This window comes from Danio rerio, chromosome 16 (assembly GCF_052040795.2).
Source record: "Danio rerio strain M-AB ecotype USA chromosome 16, GRCz13ab, whole genome shotgun sequence".
Lineage (NCBI taxonomy): Eukaryota > Metazoa > Chordata > Actinopteri > Cypriniformes > Danionidae > Danio > Danio rerio.
In genome coordinates this window covers 51954602-51972620 of record NC_141036.1, presented here as the reverse complement: position 1 = coordinate 51972620, position 18019 = coordinate 51954602, and the positions used below count along the sequence as shown (strand labels likewise).

General features: G+C 39.3%; 2 protein-coding genes and 1 long non-coding RNA gene across 3 annotated transcripts in view; 1 reads left to right on the top strand and 2 right to left on the bottom strand.

The window, feature by feature from the left end:
- Nucleotides 1–8523, top strand: part of LOC147840419 (uncharacterized) — a 41625-nt gene extending 33102 nt beyond the window's left edge. Inside the window, exons 2-3 of the long non-coding RNA XR_015512306.1 lie at nucleotides 7050–7953; nucleotides 8362–8523. This is a non-coding gene — a long non-coding RNA (uncharacterized LOC147840419). The remainder of the gene's footprint in view (nucleotides 1–7049; nucleotides 7954–8361) is intronic.
- The window catches only part of LOC147840416 (uncharacterized), a 976031-nt gene that overhangs the window by 713275 nt on the left and 244737 nt on the right, over nucleotides 1–18019 (bottom strand). The gene's annotated exons all lie outside the window — the stretch shown is intronic.
- The window catches only part of sv2a (synaptic vesicle glycoprotein 2A), a 91163-nt gene that overhangs the window by 67878 nt on the left and 5266 nt on the right, over nucleotides 1–18019 (bottom strand). The gene's annotated exons all lie outside the window — the stretch shown is intronic.

Below are 18019 nucleotides of genomic sequence, written 5' to 3'. Positions count from 1 at the left end.
TGCTCGCTGTCTCGTCACCTCAGCTGATTACGGCTAATGAACTCGGCATATACATCGCATTTTTGTGTTGGTTAATGTTTCTTTACACAGTCATTTGCCTTTTGGGATAATTTCCTACAATTATCAGATGATATTGCATGCTGTGTTCACTTTATTGTGCTCACAAACCATTCGCGTGGCCTCTGTTTCCCTGGTGAGTGAAATGATATACTTGTATACCATCCTAATAAATGTATTTGTTTTATGTAAGATCATTTATTATTTTTAATGTTCTTTAGAGCTGTAATGCACTCCAGAATCTGTCAGATTGATTAGCTGTAGGCTCTAGAACAGTCATCTGAAGCGTTATCATACAGTGTTATGCCTGGATTTCATCAATAGTCTTGTACTTACTAACACAGACTATATCTGAAGTGTTTGGACGTATTTCGCGTTTTCCTCCTGTAGAAAAACGTCATAAGAACAATACTTAGTGGCTCAGTGTATTACAGCAGTGTTTTTAAAAGTCGAAACACTTTATTGATATAGTATACAATCAAGCACAAGTGGTCAGAACACAAATGAATCGCAGGTGATAAAGTATTAAGCGTTTCTCCCAAAGAAAAGTCTGTCTGCCAGGTCCAAGCAAAATGCCAGCAGCTCCGCTCACTCTCCGCCTCTTTGCCCTTGTTTGGTATCCTGCCGTGGGTGCTATGACGCGCGAACAAAAGGGCGACGGTTGGCCGCGCCTACTTGTGGCTTCTTTTGCGCTCTTCAGAAACCTATGGATGACGTCACGGATACTACATCCATATATTTTACAGTCTATGGTCTGAACATCGCACTGTGAACCATATAAAAAAGAAATGGTCAGATGTAAAGATGCAGGTTAAGAGGAGAACAGCGACGCACCATCAAGGTGTGGACTGAACAGGCGGGGGAACAGGGGATGCTGAACTAACACTCTTTGAGGAGAGAGAGAGTAGTCGTAGGACAGAATTTTGCACACACAAACTCTAGTGCAGGGGTCTCAAACTCGCGGCCCGCGGGCCATTTGTTGCCCTCAGTGCAATATTTTGTGGCCCGCGCCGACCGCTGTACACTGACAGAATCAGCAGAGCGGGGAGAGAGAGCGCTCCCCGCTCCGCTGATTCTATCCGTACACAGCAGTCACTGGCATTCCCCACCCGCCGTGTAAACAAAGGGGCGAGGATGCCGGTGACGTCACCACGCACCCCGCCCCTTTGTTAGACGCTGTGACGGGCGGGAAGTGTTATGAGGGAACTCACGCCGGCCAGAACCAAGGTAAGCTGTTCCCGCCCCTGCCTGCCACTTAGCTACCTATCTACACACGCAGCACACCTTCGGTCCAGCCCTTCAGTAGGTGCACAGCAACACAGGTGATCAGTACGCGCGTGACAACACAAGTGATCAGTACGCGCGCGACAACACAGGTGATCAGTACGCGCGACAACACAGGTGATCAGTACGCTCGCATCCACTCTGCTGATCTGCACCAATCCCCTCCTCCCCCCACATCACCCCACATCACCCCCCAACACCCCCTCACACCCCCCCACCCCCCCACCCCCTTCCTGGTTCAGATTTGTGAGAAGAAGCGCTGTCAAGTCTCTGGCTGCAAGAACTGTTCATAATCTTCACTGAATGTTCTATTAATGTTCAGGACACTTCATGTTCAGAAGAAATAATTAAAATTGTTAATAATGACATCTGAGGACTTTTTTTTGTGAAATCCCTTATGCGGCCCAGCCTCACCCAGACTTTGCCTCCTGCGGCCCCCAGGTAAATTGAGTTTAAGACCCCTGCTCTAGTGTGACCGCAGCTTTAGACTTTGCACTTAGATCACTAAAATAGAACCCATAATGTTTGAACAATCTAGCTTCCCCTGCCTCTACAGCTAAATCTCTTCTCTGATTGCTGTTTATTGATACAAAGCCGTCAACCTGTCACACACATGAAATCCTCCACGCGCAACCATCCAATCAAATCAAGTCCCCACAGACAAAATGAAGTACCGCTCTGCAAGTACTGCCTTATATTTTTGCCTTCTTCCTTTATTTATTTTACTCAAGTAGCAACAGGGAATAACCTACTATCTCAACTTCCTTTCCAAGTCAATTCTACCCTAAATAGCATCATATTGCATGACAGCAACGCTGAAAATCAAGCCAACAGAAAATGAGTCTTAATGCAGCCAGATGATATGCTCCACTCTCTGCATAGGGATTTTCAGTGCAGGTAATCACAGTAAAGATGAGTGTTAATCTGGGAAACACTGTCAGAGATTATAAAGTCATCTTGTTTGGGTGTGTTTTTGGATATCATGTTAAAATAAATCCATCAAGAGGCTAATATAAAGGCTAATCCGTAAAGCAGATGTTTAGGATTAGTGCCGATGGTCCGTCTGGTCACATCAGATGGCTTTGACCAGAGTTTGTGAATGCTGAATTTTTTTTTTGTTACTGATAAAAGGTCTCTGTATGGAGTTTCCATGTTCTCCCCATGTTGGCACAGGTTTCATCTGGGTGTTCCTGTTTCACCTACAGTCCAAAGACATGCACTATAGGTGAATTGGGTAAGCTAAATTGACCATAGTGTATGAGTGTGTGTGTGTGTTAGAGCTGAAGATCTTTGCCCGAACGCGACGGGTTCAGGTGGGTTCAGGCTTAATTTCTATCATTTTAGATGGGGGCGGGTCAGGCTGGGCTTCGCTTGCGCAGTAAATTAACAGTCTTGTCATGCATTTCGATTAGCATGAGAAAGTAATTAAATCGTTTGTTACAACATTAAAATCCATCCCTGCAAAAGTAAAAAACAATTGATGATGAAGTCAAAAAGAGTGAATTTTGACCGCGGTCAGGCCAGCCACCAGTCCAAAAAGAACCGTCATTCTAGCAGCAAAGGTATTTCAGTGGTCACTCATACACTCACTATGTATTACAGTAGAGCGCTAAACAGCAATGTATGCACAGCAAACTGACATGGAAGATGACGAGGTCACTCGCTACATTAAAACTGATGTCATGGAAAATGAAATGGATGTCCTTGGCTGGTGGAAGATGAACAAACAATCCTACCCTAAACTTGCTAAATTAGCCAGAACAGTATGCATCTCGGCCAGCAGCAGCAGTGAAAGGGTGTTCAGTGAGCACCATCAGTGACCGCAGCACCGCGCTAAAACAGTGGATTCAATAATGTTCCTCCACAAAAACACGTAGCCTAAACATTTTTTAATTATAACTAAATATTAATTAAAGCACAAATGCTTAATGTAGACAAAATATATAGGCTAATGTTGGCATTATACTTTAATTATACAGCTTCACTGTTGCCAGATTGTGAAGAGATGTGGCGAAACAAATCCCTCAGAGCCTTTATCTTCATCCAAATACCCGTCATCATTTACAATTCATTTTTATTTAATTTATTAGGAAAGGCTTATTTTATTGGTGTGTTGGCCAATTTAAAGGTTAAGTGTATGTACCTAGGACTATACTGAGACATTTCTTTGTTCTAATGGCCTAGCTATAGCCTACGTTTGTTATGAATAAATGAAGTTTAAACACATAAAAACGACTCATTCTTGAAAAAAGACAAAAGAGCTGTGTGCATGTGCACATCTGAATAATGTCGGGCTGTAAACGAGTTCGGGCTTTCTAAAAAGTGTCAATCAGAATGTACTTGTCGGGCTCAGGCCGAATTTTGTAGGGCTCGGGCCCTGTCGGGCCTAACTTTTATGGCCCGATTACAGCTCTAGTGTGTGTGAATGTGGGTTTATGGGTGTTTCCCAGTACTGGGTTGCAGCTGGAAGGGTATCTGCTGCGTAAAACATATGTTGGAAAAGTTGGCAGTTTATTCCGCTGTGGCAACCCCTGATAAAAAAAAAACACTAAGCCGAAGGAAAATGAATGAATGAGTTGTGCATTTTACTCTTCAAAATGCAATGAAAATATTTTCACGTTCCATATCCAGCTAACATCAATTTACTGAAAACTACTGAGAGATTTCAGTTGCTGTCTGGGCTTTCACTGCCTTTCTGCACCTCCCTTTCTTCATGTGTTCAATACTTTTTTCCTTGTGTCATTTTATTATGCATAACTTCATTTGTAAACTAATTTGTTTTGTTTTCTTTGCACACATGGATTTCAAAATTTCAAGTCTACAGCACCTTCAGATATATGTTGTCTTGTTTTAAGAAATAATACGCCGGAATTAATTGTGTTTTCCCTTAAAACAAGCTAAATAATATTGTTTTTCATTTTTGACATAAGATTATTTTGCTTACTTCATTGGCAGATCATTTTGCTTGTTTTAAGGAAAAACACACTTCATTTTGACATGTTATTTCTTAAAACAAGACAATATTTTGTGCTTGTCTAGAAAATACTTATTGATTTAGGAATTTTTAGATATCTAGACTAGAAACAAAAGCATTTTTTGCAGCGCAGACTCATCCTCTCTCTCTCTCTTTCTCTCTCTCTTTCTCCCTCTCTCTTTCGACATGTGCTGCATCTCTGTAGGTCACTGTTGCTGAGCAGGTTTTTGCCAACCTTCGGCCGCTGACATTTCACTGCCTCTGCCAAACTGACCCCTTAATGCAGGGCATGGTAAATGTCTTTATTTCTTTTTTAGATGAAGGTCTGGGCAGCGAAAATAAAAGCATAAACATTTCTAAGTAATCTCAGCCTAAAATCAACAGTTGATTCTTTTGGAGTTTGGCATGAGCCTGTTGCTAGGCTACACTCTTAAAATAAGGATGGGTTTTGCAAAAAGGACAGAAAAGAACCATTTTCATTTCCACAAAGAGCCTTTCAGTGACCAGATTATAGAAGATAAACTTTTTTGGTAAGTATGAAGAACACATAGCAATCTACAGTAGGTGAGAGTTCAAAATGGCCATTACCGTCAGAGCTTATACCGCCACCGTTTTAAATTGCTGCCGCTCTGTTTTTAGTGTATGACCGCAGTTTGTGAATAAGCCGCCAGGGGGCACAAAAGGACGGGATGCGAACGGAGAGAAATAGCCTATACAGCAGCTTTAAATATGCTACTGTGCTTGTAAATGGGATTAAACAATAAGTCAAAGCATTATAATTCCTTCATTAATCATTTAAAATTTGTTAACAAACTTTATTGTAAACTTGTTAAGTGCAAAGAGGATTCATTTTAGAAAAAAGAGTTGAAGAAATAAAAGACAACTAAAATGAAAGCACAAACATTCAGCACAAATAAGTAGTCTTAAATAAATAAAGCAGTCTCTTAGAATAAACACAGAGAGATGTTCAGTGTTTGCCATTTTGATAGGACTAAGATAAGACATTTTCATTCATGTTTTTGTTTACATTATCGTTGTTGATTATATTTTACTATCTCATTTTATGCCTCAATTATTGTACATAATCATAAAACGTATAATGAAAAATAAATGAATAATGAAAATAGGCCTAAATAATTATTTATTTAAAGATATTGCGGCGAAACACTGAGAAACAGTCAGGCGCATGGTCTAAAGAGCTTAAGTTGAATGCTGCTTCATCAAAAGCATAAAAATAAATTGACCTACCTCAAGCAGATCACTAAAAGTATAATAAAAATAATTTTGCCGCAGGACATAATTTAAGTCTCGCAGGTTTATTTTTAATAATTTAGTTTCAGTTCAGTTATTTTTGTTTCAAAACGTCAATGTTCTCCTTTAAAGTATAAGTGTTGTTTTGTTTTGTATATATAAGTATATATATATATATATATATATATATATATATATATATATATATATATATATATATATATATATATATATATACTGTAAATATCCTTATTTTGCTGTAAAAAAAATTTGTGCAATGGGAATGTAGCATGAATGTTGAATGTAAATATTAGAGCCAATAAAGAATCTTAGTTTTTAACCCTAGAAATTCAGGACTTTGACATGAGTCTAAAAATGTTGGAACCAACAGACACTGACTGTATTAATGAAGTAATTTTATATATACTTTATATACAATAATTCTTTATATACTGTATAGTCCTGGGGTGTCCAAACTTGGTCCTGGAGGGTCAGTGTCCTACAGATTTTAGCTCCAACTTGCTTTAACACACCTGCAAGGATGTTTCTAGAATGCCTAGTAAGAGCTTGATTAGCTGGCCTAAGTGTGTCTGATTGGGGTTGGAACTAATTTGCAGGACACCGGCCCTCCAGGACCGAGTCTGGACATCTCTGGTATAGTCAAAAGGTATATGTTCATCACACAAAGTGTTAAATTATACATGAATATCTGTAAACTCAAATCTCTTACTTAAATTCCCAACACTCTTTTAACTGCAGCTACAGCAGCACTGCCATCAAACATCGCTTGTCTGCACTGTTATTACATAAAAGCCATTATAAATCCTTTACATGCCATCCCACATAATAACCCTGTTAATACACCTAACTGGCTAATTAATTATTCATTTAAATAATTTGAAAAGCAATTTCAGCCTCAACAGTGTGCCCGTCAAGAACAATACATGCTGAGTCACTTGTCTTAACGGCGCATTGAAGTCATTTTCCACATAGTAAATCCTTATTTGTGCCAAATGTAAAGCTAATACATTATTCAGCAGGCAGACGGGATATGTGGTTTGATGGACACACACACACACACACACACACACACACACACACACACACACACACACACACACACACACACACACACACACACACACACACACACACACACACACAGCCCACACACAGCCCTGGGGCTTCCCAGAGGACAAAACATGAGTTTACCAACATCCACGACATGACAAGGACTAGATAGAAAGACACGGCAGTGAGAATGACAGAAACTGAAGTGAACTTAACTGCAAACGACTGAAGCCCAGCCAAAAACTTTTTTGTTAAAACATTGGCTCAAACGATTCAGCCAATTGTTTTTAATTTGGGGAGGGGCTTTAGTTTGTTCAACCAATGAAAATCATTGCCAACACACGATTGATTAGCATTATTATGAAATTTCATTTATTATTTTTCTTTTCGGCTTAGTCCCTTTATTAATCAGAGCAGGCCCGGCCCTAACCAATTTGGCGCCCTAGGCAAGATTTCAGGTGGCGCCCCGTCACATCGCAGTAAATTCCACTGCTAGTGTAAAGTCAAAAGAAACTAAACAGCTTTTTGATCGACTACTACAAGCTGGGAAAATGTCAGATAAATATGCCAATGCTATTAACATTAATGCTGAATAGATCTAATATTTACACATTTGCTTAAGGAAGGAATGATGGGGTAGTTACATTAATATTACTATTTTCCAAAACATCTATGCCCTTCCATAACATTAGCTGACGTAAAACTAACAGATAGCACTATAGCTATTTAATGATTAGCAATGTTATGTCATATCTATCAACGTTGGGATGTTCAAATATGGGACAACAAATAGCTTCAAATGATAGAAAACATAGCAAACAATAGAAAATATTGACAATAAAATAAAAGGTTTAACCTATTAAAATCAACGGCCTATACAGAAATTAAATAAAGCTATAAAATCTATTTAACTTTTAATTGTATTTGCTATTTAGTGAAGAGCAGCAAATGAATCTCTCATTGTGTTTTGTTTGATAACAGAGGTGTTAATGTAAGAATTCACAGATCTATAATGAATGAATGAATGAATGAAGCATTCGACTACTTTAGTAACTGTTGTGCTCATTTAAGAGAAAATTAGTTGTATTTAAAATAAAACAAGCAGAATTGAGCAAAAAAATAAATAAAAAAAACGAAAAAAAAAGAAGCACTTTTCCGACGGTCCCTTACGGAGAGCTCCACTCCGCGCGAGCTCAGCTCTCCCGGCTATACGCATATCCCAGGCTAAACGGAGCAGTGCTCGTAATATCGAGCGAAAAAAAAAAGACAGCTGTGAAACATAACCAGCTTTGTCTTTTTGTAGGAAACACACTTTAGTGTCACGGTTGCAGGTTTGTGCGCTCTTCCGGAATGTCTGTGTGATCATGTGGGTTTGTTTTGTTTTTGTGGCCCACGTGTATTGTTTTGGTCATGTGGCCTGACTGCACTCCGCTGGATTGATTGTTCGCCAGCTGATATACATTATCGTGACTATATAAGTGCTACATGTTTAGTGTTCATTGTCAGTTCGTTGTGTGTGCTCATGTCTGTGTTTCTGTCTGTGCTTAGGACCGTGAGGAGTTCCCGCTAGAGCCTGTTTTCCTGCTTGATTCCTGTCCTGTTCCCCTAGCACCGCACTCTTTTGTTGCACCTGTTTTTTTTTTAAGTTTGACTGTTTCAAATAAATTCCTTTGTTCACTCGCAATTGGATCTATCCGAACATTTATTTGAGTGTGACACTTTAGATCTTTTTAGGGTAAGAGGTTTTTGAGTTATTGCCATCTATCACTGAATGTGTGTCAGGAATATTGAAAACAAAACCAACTAACCGCTCATTTCTGGCGCCCCCTGGATGTACAGCGCCCTTAGCATTTGCCTATACTGCCTATGCCACGGACCGGCCCTGAATCAGAGATCGCCACAGTGGAATCAGCCGCCAACTTATCCAGCATATTTTTTACACAGCGGATGCCCTTCCAGCTGCAACCCATTACTGGGAAACACCCATACACCCTCATTCACACGCATGCACAACAGACAATTTAGCCTGCCTAATTCACCTATAACGCATGTCTTTGCACTGTGGGGGAAACCGGAGAACCCAGAGAAAACTCACGCCAACACGGGGAGAACATGCAAACTCCACATAGAAATTCCAACTGACCCAGCCGAGGCTTAAACTAGCTCGTTTTTTTCTTGACATAGTCACTCCAGGAACACCTCCCTAGGTATGCACCTAGGTGGCATCGGAAACAGATGCCCGAGCCACCTCAGCTGACTTTTCTCAATGTGGAGGAGCAGCGGCTCTACTCAGAGCTCCTCCTGTGTGACAGAGCTCCTCACCCTATCTATAAGGGTGCACCATTCCACCCTGCGAAAGAAACTCATTTCTGCAGCTTGTCTCCAAGATCTTGTTCTTTCGGTCATGACCCAAAGCTCATGACCATAGGTGAGAGCAGGAACGTAGATTGACTGGTAAATCAAGAGCTTTGCCTTTCGGCTCTGCTCCTTCATAATTAGTTAGTTACTTAGTCAATGTTAGTAAATACATTAATTAAAAATTTTTGTTCTGCTGGTTGAAAGTCTCATCACAATCCAATAGTAATGATTAAAGTAAATGATCTAAATGTATTTATATGTATTTTTAAAGAGCCCATATTATGGGTTTTAGAAAATTCCCCTCCATGTAGTGTGTAACACAGCTCTAAGTGAAGTGAAGTATCCAGCTAAGGCTTAAATCTGTTAGTGTACAGTGTCTAAAACTGTTGATTCATCTATAAAAGAGTCGACTCGTAGTGCTTCAAACGAGTCGCCTTGATACCGATTCATTAGGTGTTTCGCCATGACGTACGAACGAAACCAAGTTATTCACATGCACGCGCAAACCCGGGAGATTTCAAACCTGAGGCCCCGCCCTCTGATGCAGAAACCCAGACACACACACACCCACGCACACACACAAACATGGCGGTCGATTGAAGTCACACTGCAGATGGATATATTGAGTCTCTACCCAAAGATAAAAACCTACACTCAAGAATACTTCATCAGCGTTTGTTAAAGGAAGGATCAGTAAAGAGTAACTTACTGATGGTCGTCAGGATGGGTTTTTCTTCCTCCATTTCTAAAGTGTAAGTACGTGCGATTAAAGTTGCCTCGTTTACTCGAGCTTGCAAATGTATTTAGTTGTGATTTGTTACTTGTAACCGTGTGTACTGTATCAGGTTAACTGGCTATATTCTCTTATCGCGTGCAAAGTCACGTTAAAAACGCGACGCGTGCTGCTTTGTTAACGGAGCTCCGTGGAAGAGGAGCATTGTGTGTGTCTGTGTGTGCGTGTGCGCGCGCTGTCGTCCGGAGGTGTGTGTGTTTGTGTGTGTGTGTTTGTGTGTGTGTGCGCGCGCGTTGTGGTCCGGAGCAGGGTTAAGTGCGCGTGTGTGTGTGTGTGTGTGTGTGTGCAATATGTGTGTGTGTGTCTGTGAAAATAGCAGAGTGAAAAGCTAGGAGATCTCAACTGTTTTTGGAGTTTTTGCTCAATAAAATAGTTAGTCGTCTGAATTTTCAAGTCCATAGTCTGTATTTACATTGACCCACTGGCAGCTAAAATCCACGCCTACACTATCGAGCGTGTATGAACTGTGATTACTTTTATATTGCTGATTAGCTGTTTGGCATTTCACTCTCTGACTGAAGGCAGTCGACCAATCGCAACAGGCTGTCATTGGTCCAATCAGCGCAGATTAGCTTCGTGCTAAGGAGGGGTTTGGGAACAAATGAATCACTGGACGATTCATACAGGAGTCACTGGGATAATTAGGTAAAAATAAATGCAGATTATAAGACCACGAAAGTGTTTTTTGACCTTGCATGCATATTAAACTGTTGTTGGAGACCCTTACAACCAAGATATGACCCTATTTCATGTATAATATGGGCTCTTTAAATTCTGGGTGAGGCATGAGACTAAAAAATGTTTGTCCAATTAAATATTGTCAAGTAGACAATTCCCATCATTCTGGTAAGAAGCCCAAACTGTCTATCAGCAAATATAGATCTGTATGACAGCACACTCCGTTCATGTGCACATGTGAGTGCCAGAGGTAAAAACAAATGCTGAATCAAAACTTTATCAGTTGGTCCAGAACTCATCTGCCCGTATCATCACCAGAACCCCTTCTTCTCATCACATCACCGCTGTCCTGCAGCAGCTTCATTGGTTACCTGTTCATTTTCGAATTGACTTTAAAATCTTGATGTTACCATTCAAAGCCATCCACAATCTCGCCCCACCATATTTGTCTGCCCTCATCCACATTTCTGTTCCTTCTCGCACCCTGCAATCTTCTTCCTCCCTCCACTTGTTTGTTCCCTCTTCTTGGCTTTCAACTTGGCTTTCAACTAACAGAGCATTCAGCCGCTCTGCTCCGCGGTTTTGGAACTCACTACCACCTGCCATCAGAAACATTGACTCCCTTACACTGTTTAAATCAAGACTCAAAACCCACTTATTTAGGATGGCTTTTAATACTTAATTTTATTTGCACTATTGCTGTGTATATTTTATTATTTCTCTTGTTGTTTTATTGCTCTTGTTGATTGTACGGTGTCCTTGAGTTGCTAGAAAGGCGCCTTTAAATAAAATGTAATATTATTATTATTATTATTATAAAAACCTGAATCAATATTGGAGTTACTTTTGCACGCTGGAGGAAGGATGACACCATGGCTGAAGTATTTCTTTTAGACAGGTAATGTTCTGTTTTAAAAGTATGTTAATCATGCAAAGCTGATGTAGATTTTGTTCTTTCATGAATGGGATATATGCACAGAAGTGTTGTTCAGCCACTGAAATCTACTTGTGAAAGATTGATGTGACTATTTTCAATTTCATAAGGTCCTTTAACAGCATTGATAATGTTGATTTTTATTTAGTTTAATAACAAGACATCAGTCATAAGCACTATTCCATCCAGCCTACTTTTCTGAGGTGAAGTTGCTTTTATATTCACATCACATTGGATCTGCATTTTTAAACAATGACAACCTGTGACGCGCTCCCTATATTTTTTTTACAGCTACTCTGAATATTTAGTCTAAAACAGCATGTAAGTATGGCTTAGTAATAAGTGTAATTCCTGCAGCCCGTCAGCCAATCACTAAGCATACAGTAGTTGCTTTAGGACAAAGCGCATGAGAGAGTGAGACCAGCGATACTTGCATGAAATATTGAACATTATGACAAGTTTTGCTTGCTACTCAACTGAAAACGTGCTAGATATAATACAGTTTTTCATTGGGAATTGTAGTATTATAAAGTACTAAGACGTTTTCTAACTGGCGAATGACATGATCAAGTGGGTCTCTGTCATCTTTGAAGTGCGCACTTATGATTGCAGGAGGTGTGGCTTTGGACAGCAGGGGAGGCCTTTAGCCAAATCACCTACTGGATGATTAACTAATAAAGCACTATTCTAAAGCAGTGGTGGGCAAACTTTTCAAACCTGAGGGCCACATCAAGTTTTGCAAACCAAGTGAAGGGCCACATGTCAAATCCTTCAAAACACAACTTTTATTTATAATAGGGTTGGGCCGATAGACGATGCCATCGTCCATCGGCGATGGCCGACAGACACCACGATGCTGAGCCGGCATCGCAATTCTCCACCCCACCCCCGTTGCAAATCCGATCGTGAAAAATACACTCCCAGGCCCTGTTTACACTAATATGTCTTTGTTTTTAATGGCATTTTAGAGCGAAAACGATCCAAATCCACACTAGCGTTTCACCTAGCATTTCTGAGCAGCCCACTCTAGTCCACACTACTGCTGAAAACGCACATCACATGACCACACACACACACATACACACACACACACACACACACACATACACACTGTCATGCGCCTGAGGGGTCAGTAGACTGGTTCAATCTTACGCTTTCAAGCTTGTACTTAGTAATTTTAACGAAAACCTCAAATACTGTTGGCTGGTTCCTGTTGGTTGTGCACCTTTTGTACCAACCAAGTTTGTCAACGCCGTTATAACAATACAGATCACTCTGCCTATTCACGAGTCCCGCAGATGAAGTGATTGACAGGTGATAATTATGTGTGTAACTTATCTTTATTCATTTATGATTTGGTTATGGCTAAAACAAAGACCATGCGGGTCAGATAGTTTAAACGGTAGGATACAAATAATTAATTATTTATGAATTCATTAATTATTCATAATTAATTCACCGCCACCAATGACGACAATGTCATCATCCATCGCGATGTTTCATATTAAACATCGTACGATGCCAAATTGGTCGACATCGCCAAACTCTAATTTATAAAGGCATTATGCAGAGAACATGTAATATCAGACAGAAACATGTCACATTAACACAGAACTGATTTTTTTAATAGTTATTATTGAGTCAAATTTACAAGTCAAATGAATTTGCACTGCTATTGATACTTACTTATCAATCATCATAAAGCAATAAAATAATCCCTTATAAAATATAATAATAATAATAATAATGTAATAATTTTTACAGTGCAGAATAGAAAAGCTATTGTCTGATAAAAAACAAATCTCATTTTAACACATTAAAATAATTATTAAAGTTTACTATTCAGTCAAATTTACAACCATCTAATTTGCACTGCTTTTAGAATATACATATCCATTTACATTTAGTCATTTAGCAGACGCTTTTATCCAAAGCGACTTACAAATGAGGACAAGGAAGCAATTTACACAACTGTAAGAGCAACCATGAATAAGTGCTGTAGGCAAGTTTCAGGTGTGTAATACAGATCAACATCATAAAACTTGATAAAATGATACAAAAATACAAAAAAATGATTAAATGATACAAAAAACATCATAAAACTTGATAAAAAAAAATTTTTAAAGTGGAGATATGCATGGAAAATATACTCTCTGACCAAAATCAACACATTTAACCAGCAATTATTACATAATTTGAGTCAAATTCACAACAATCTCATTTGAGCTTGTCTTAATATGCATTAATATGCTCATATCAAACATAAAACTATGAGATAAAACGGAAGAAGAATCTTAATCTTTGTTATTCAAAGTCATGTTATTTTGTGTTAATGTGAACAATGAGCCTGAAAATAAAGTTACATAAATATCAACAGCAACACTCTCGCAAAATACCCAGCTGATTCAGGCGTTGCCTAACGTCATAAAAAAGCGCACCGCGCTCCTTTTTTTCTTGTCTACAAAAAGGCAGTGGGTGCACCTCGCGTGTTTGGAGCGTAAATGCGCTTTCTGTGTGATCGGCACACCGAACTTTCTTTGCATATTAGACCTTCTGATATTGGTGAAGAAGTATTTTGTTGTTAATTCTTCCCTAAACACACGACATTCAGAGTCAATTATTGTTATTTCTTTTTTTGCAACTTTATGTTTATTTTGAACATTCAATTGAGTACAATCATACGGCATTTCAAGGTACATTGGTATCTCAGTATGTGAACTTAGGTGGTATAAAAATTATGTGCATTATTGTCAGGTGTATTTACTACACAGTAGTACTCAAATTTTGTAAGAAAAATAAAATAAATAAATAAATAAAATAAATTAAAAATATATAAATAGATAAATAAATAAATAATAATAATAATAGGAAAAAAGATAAAATAAAAATACAATAATTAAAAATAAATGAAAATTAAAACACTCAATTATTGTTATTTCAAGAGTTCACACTTAGCTGATGATTTACAAAAGCTTGTTTGGCATGCTGTCCCGGGAGAGAGCCCCGAGCTCAAGGGCTCCTCGAGCCCGGGGCTTCCTCCCGTTGGCAGAGCAAGAGGGGAGCCTGAGCTCGGTGAATCTCAGAACTCCCCTGCTGCGGTAGCTAAGGGAACGCAAGGGATTAGACAAGCTTGATTGTTATGCATGTTGAATGTCTTTGGATGGTGGGAGGAAACCGGAGAACCCGGGGAAAACCCACGCGGACACGGGGAGGACATACAAACTCCTCACAGAAACACCCACCGGTCCTGTGGAACCAGGGCCGGCAGTGTTCTTGCTGTGTGGCTCACAGTGCTAACCACTGGGCCGCCGTGCCGCCTGATCACAGGTAAAGGAGGAGAATAGGGGAGGAGGGGGGTTTCTTCCAAACGAAGATAAAGTGAACTGAAAACTGTGGCTACTTATAGTAGCTTAGGGCTCATATGATTGGAAGATAGTGATTAGCAAATGTGAGACTGGCATAAGCACGTGATCCTCTCGAAATTAGTTTATGAATAAACTTCACTTTTTTGCCCGACTCATTTTCAGTCATTAACAGTCGAGTGTATTTTAATATCCGAGAGTGTGTTCTGATTCTACTGGTTGCACTAACTGTACCACGTGCAATACTGCCATCAAATGGCGTTCACTTGTATTGCATTATTAATTTACTAATTCTGAAACCAAACTGTTACTCAGAAGCAGCATATTAAGAACTCCCTCGCGGGCTGGATGAAAGTGTTCAGCGCCATTTAAAAAACTCCCTGCGGGCCGTAGTTTGCCCACCTCTGTTCTAAAGTGTTCCCCAACATTTTATGCTTTACCTTCAGTCCACCATCATCATTTTTTTTTCTTGTTTGAACTTTAATCTCACACAGGGTGATAATTTAAACACACTTTTAAACCCACTGGCTGTCTCTGACATCTGCTTCGCAAGATAAACCCCTTTCTAACAAGGCCAAAGCTCACAGCGTCTGGTGTATTTCAAAGAGGAAAAGTGACAGCAGAAGCCTTGAGTTAATGGATCTGGGAATGAGTGTGGACGGTTGAAGCATCTGAACGGCAAGTCTCTCAGGAGAGGACGGAGCCGATGTGAGTCACGTTAGCCCTCGGTGAACACAGCATCAACACGCTGCTACATAAGCATCCCCTCAGCCCAAAACACAAAGTCCAGCGCAAACTGGACTCAGCCACTTTTGGATGGGTGTAGGCTTTTCTTGTTGTGATTAACTGCTATTATATTATCACGGGTGGCACGGTGGCTCAGTGATTAGCACTGTCGCCTCACAGCAAGAAGATCACTGGTTCAAGTCCTGGCTGGGTCAGTTGGCATTTCTGTGAGGTGTTTGCATGTTCTTCCTGTGTTGGCATGGGTTTCCTCCGGTTTTCCCCACAGTACAAACATAAGCCCTCCTATAGGTGAATTAAATCAACCAAACTGGCCGTTGTGTATGAATGTGTGAATGAGAGGGACTAATATGGGTGTTTCACAGTACTGGGTAGCGGCTGGAAGGGTATCCGATGTGTAAAACATATGCTGGAATAGTTGGCGGTTCATTCCACTGTGGCAACCCCTGATAAATAAGGGACTAAGCCGAAGGAAAATGAATAAACACCCATGATATCAATGTAACCCACATGAAGCATGTTTAATATCACAATATAGTAAATATCGACACGTTCAGATGGGTTTTGTCCAGGGGACTCACTAGACCCCATTCACTGGGGCACGTGCCCCAGTAAAAACTGCCAGTGCCCCAGTAAATGCTTTAAGACTTACTTTATATGCAATTGTATATATTAAGTGTGGTAATCCCAGAATAAAGTCATTATGTGTAACCGAACCAACGTGTAAAAGCAACATAGTTTAATCAAAAAGCAAACTGAGCATGTGCGCAGAAAAAAACGCACCACTCTTGCTTAACGCACTGCTCTGCTCCTGGTGTAAGTCTTGGTTTTAAATATGTATGCCGAAAAATGGAGGTGAGCAATGCGGTGTTAACATGCAGTGAGTTTTGCAAGTCGTCAAAACAAAGTTTAAATAATATGATGGTGAACTTATTTAGACTAAGCATGGCTCCTGATTTTTTGAATGAAGCAAAAAGGAGGCATGACGAGCTAGTGAGGTAAGACTTAATCAACCTAATTCTCATCCACGAGTCGGGTGTAAGACATCACACAACAGATAATTCTATAAACCATCTTTTTGTATTCGATAGAATTGTCTATAGAATTTCATTTAAATAAAATTTATATCCATGCAAAAGATTTCTTAAATTATCTTAGCATCACTCCACTTGTGTCTTTAGATTGTTTTCCAGTTACAATTAGGATATATATATATACACATTTGCAATCAGAATTATTAAACCCCCCTTATTTATATATAGTACGCAATTGATGTTTAACAGAGCAAGGAAATTTTCACAGTATGTCTGATAATATTTTTTTCTTCTAGAAAAAGTCTTATTTGTTTTATTTCGGCTAGAATAAATGTAGTTAAAAATTTATTTTTTTTGCTCAGATATATATATATATATATATATATATATATATATATATATATATATATATATATATATATATATATATAGCTCTGGTGCTATATATATATGGCACTTGGAGCTACCAAGTAAAGAAGTTAATTTCGAGCACCCGTACAGCCTCTTTACTCTTTGTGTATTACTCCGCCCACACACAGCCAGCAACAAAAGACACTATAAATCTAAAGTTTAAAAGATGCTTGCTCAGCTTGCTCAAGTGTCAGCTTATGATTTGAATCCAATGCGGAAGAAAGTAGTTCCTCATACAAAAGGGTTTTTGAGACTCTCCATGTTTTGAATTTTATTTTTTATTTTTTTTTGGAGGGTGGGAGCTGTGCCCCAGTAGAGCTTTATGTCTAGCAATGCCCCTGGTTTTGTCCATGCAAGATTCCATCAAAAACCAGGGAGTGCTTAAAACGATCTTCATTTAAACCGTGCTTGTGTAAATTACACAAAAATTTACAAACAAAACAGCTATCATCACACAATTAAACATAAAAACATCCTGAAGACTGAATCTCCTCTCCATTATTTCTTTCAGAATTTCCTGGCTCATTTGAACATACCGTACACACAGATGTAAAATTGCCTGCAAACACCTTTAAATTTTGACCCTGGCCTATAAAACAGTTAGACGTGCTACTCAACATGTTGGTGAATAAAATTTAAAATGAGAATACCCCAAGAGCTCGTATATTTAACTGCAGGGATTAATGGGCGAGAGATTATGATTCGGTTCTATGCTGACTCTGAACCTACTGTAAGCATACTGCGGTTTTAAAGAATCCCCTCACCCTCCATTAGCATTGCTGTGAAACTGAGGACATTTGAGTCTAACCTTGAAAAATGTTCGTAAAAATATATATATATAGAAGACTGTGATGTCACTTTCACTTCAAAGAGACTGGCAGCATCTCTCTGAAGGCATGCTGGGAGATTAATATATAGATCTGAGTTCAAACTGGGGGGAATGAGACTTATATTTACACATAGCTCTTCTGAGCTTCAGATTTCAAGCTTTACTCTGTAAATATACATTACTTTGATTGTACACATGATATAATTAGCAGAGTTTGACAAAGGTTAGTATCTGTTGAT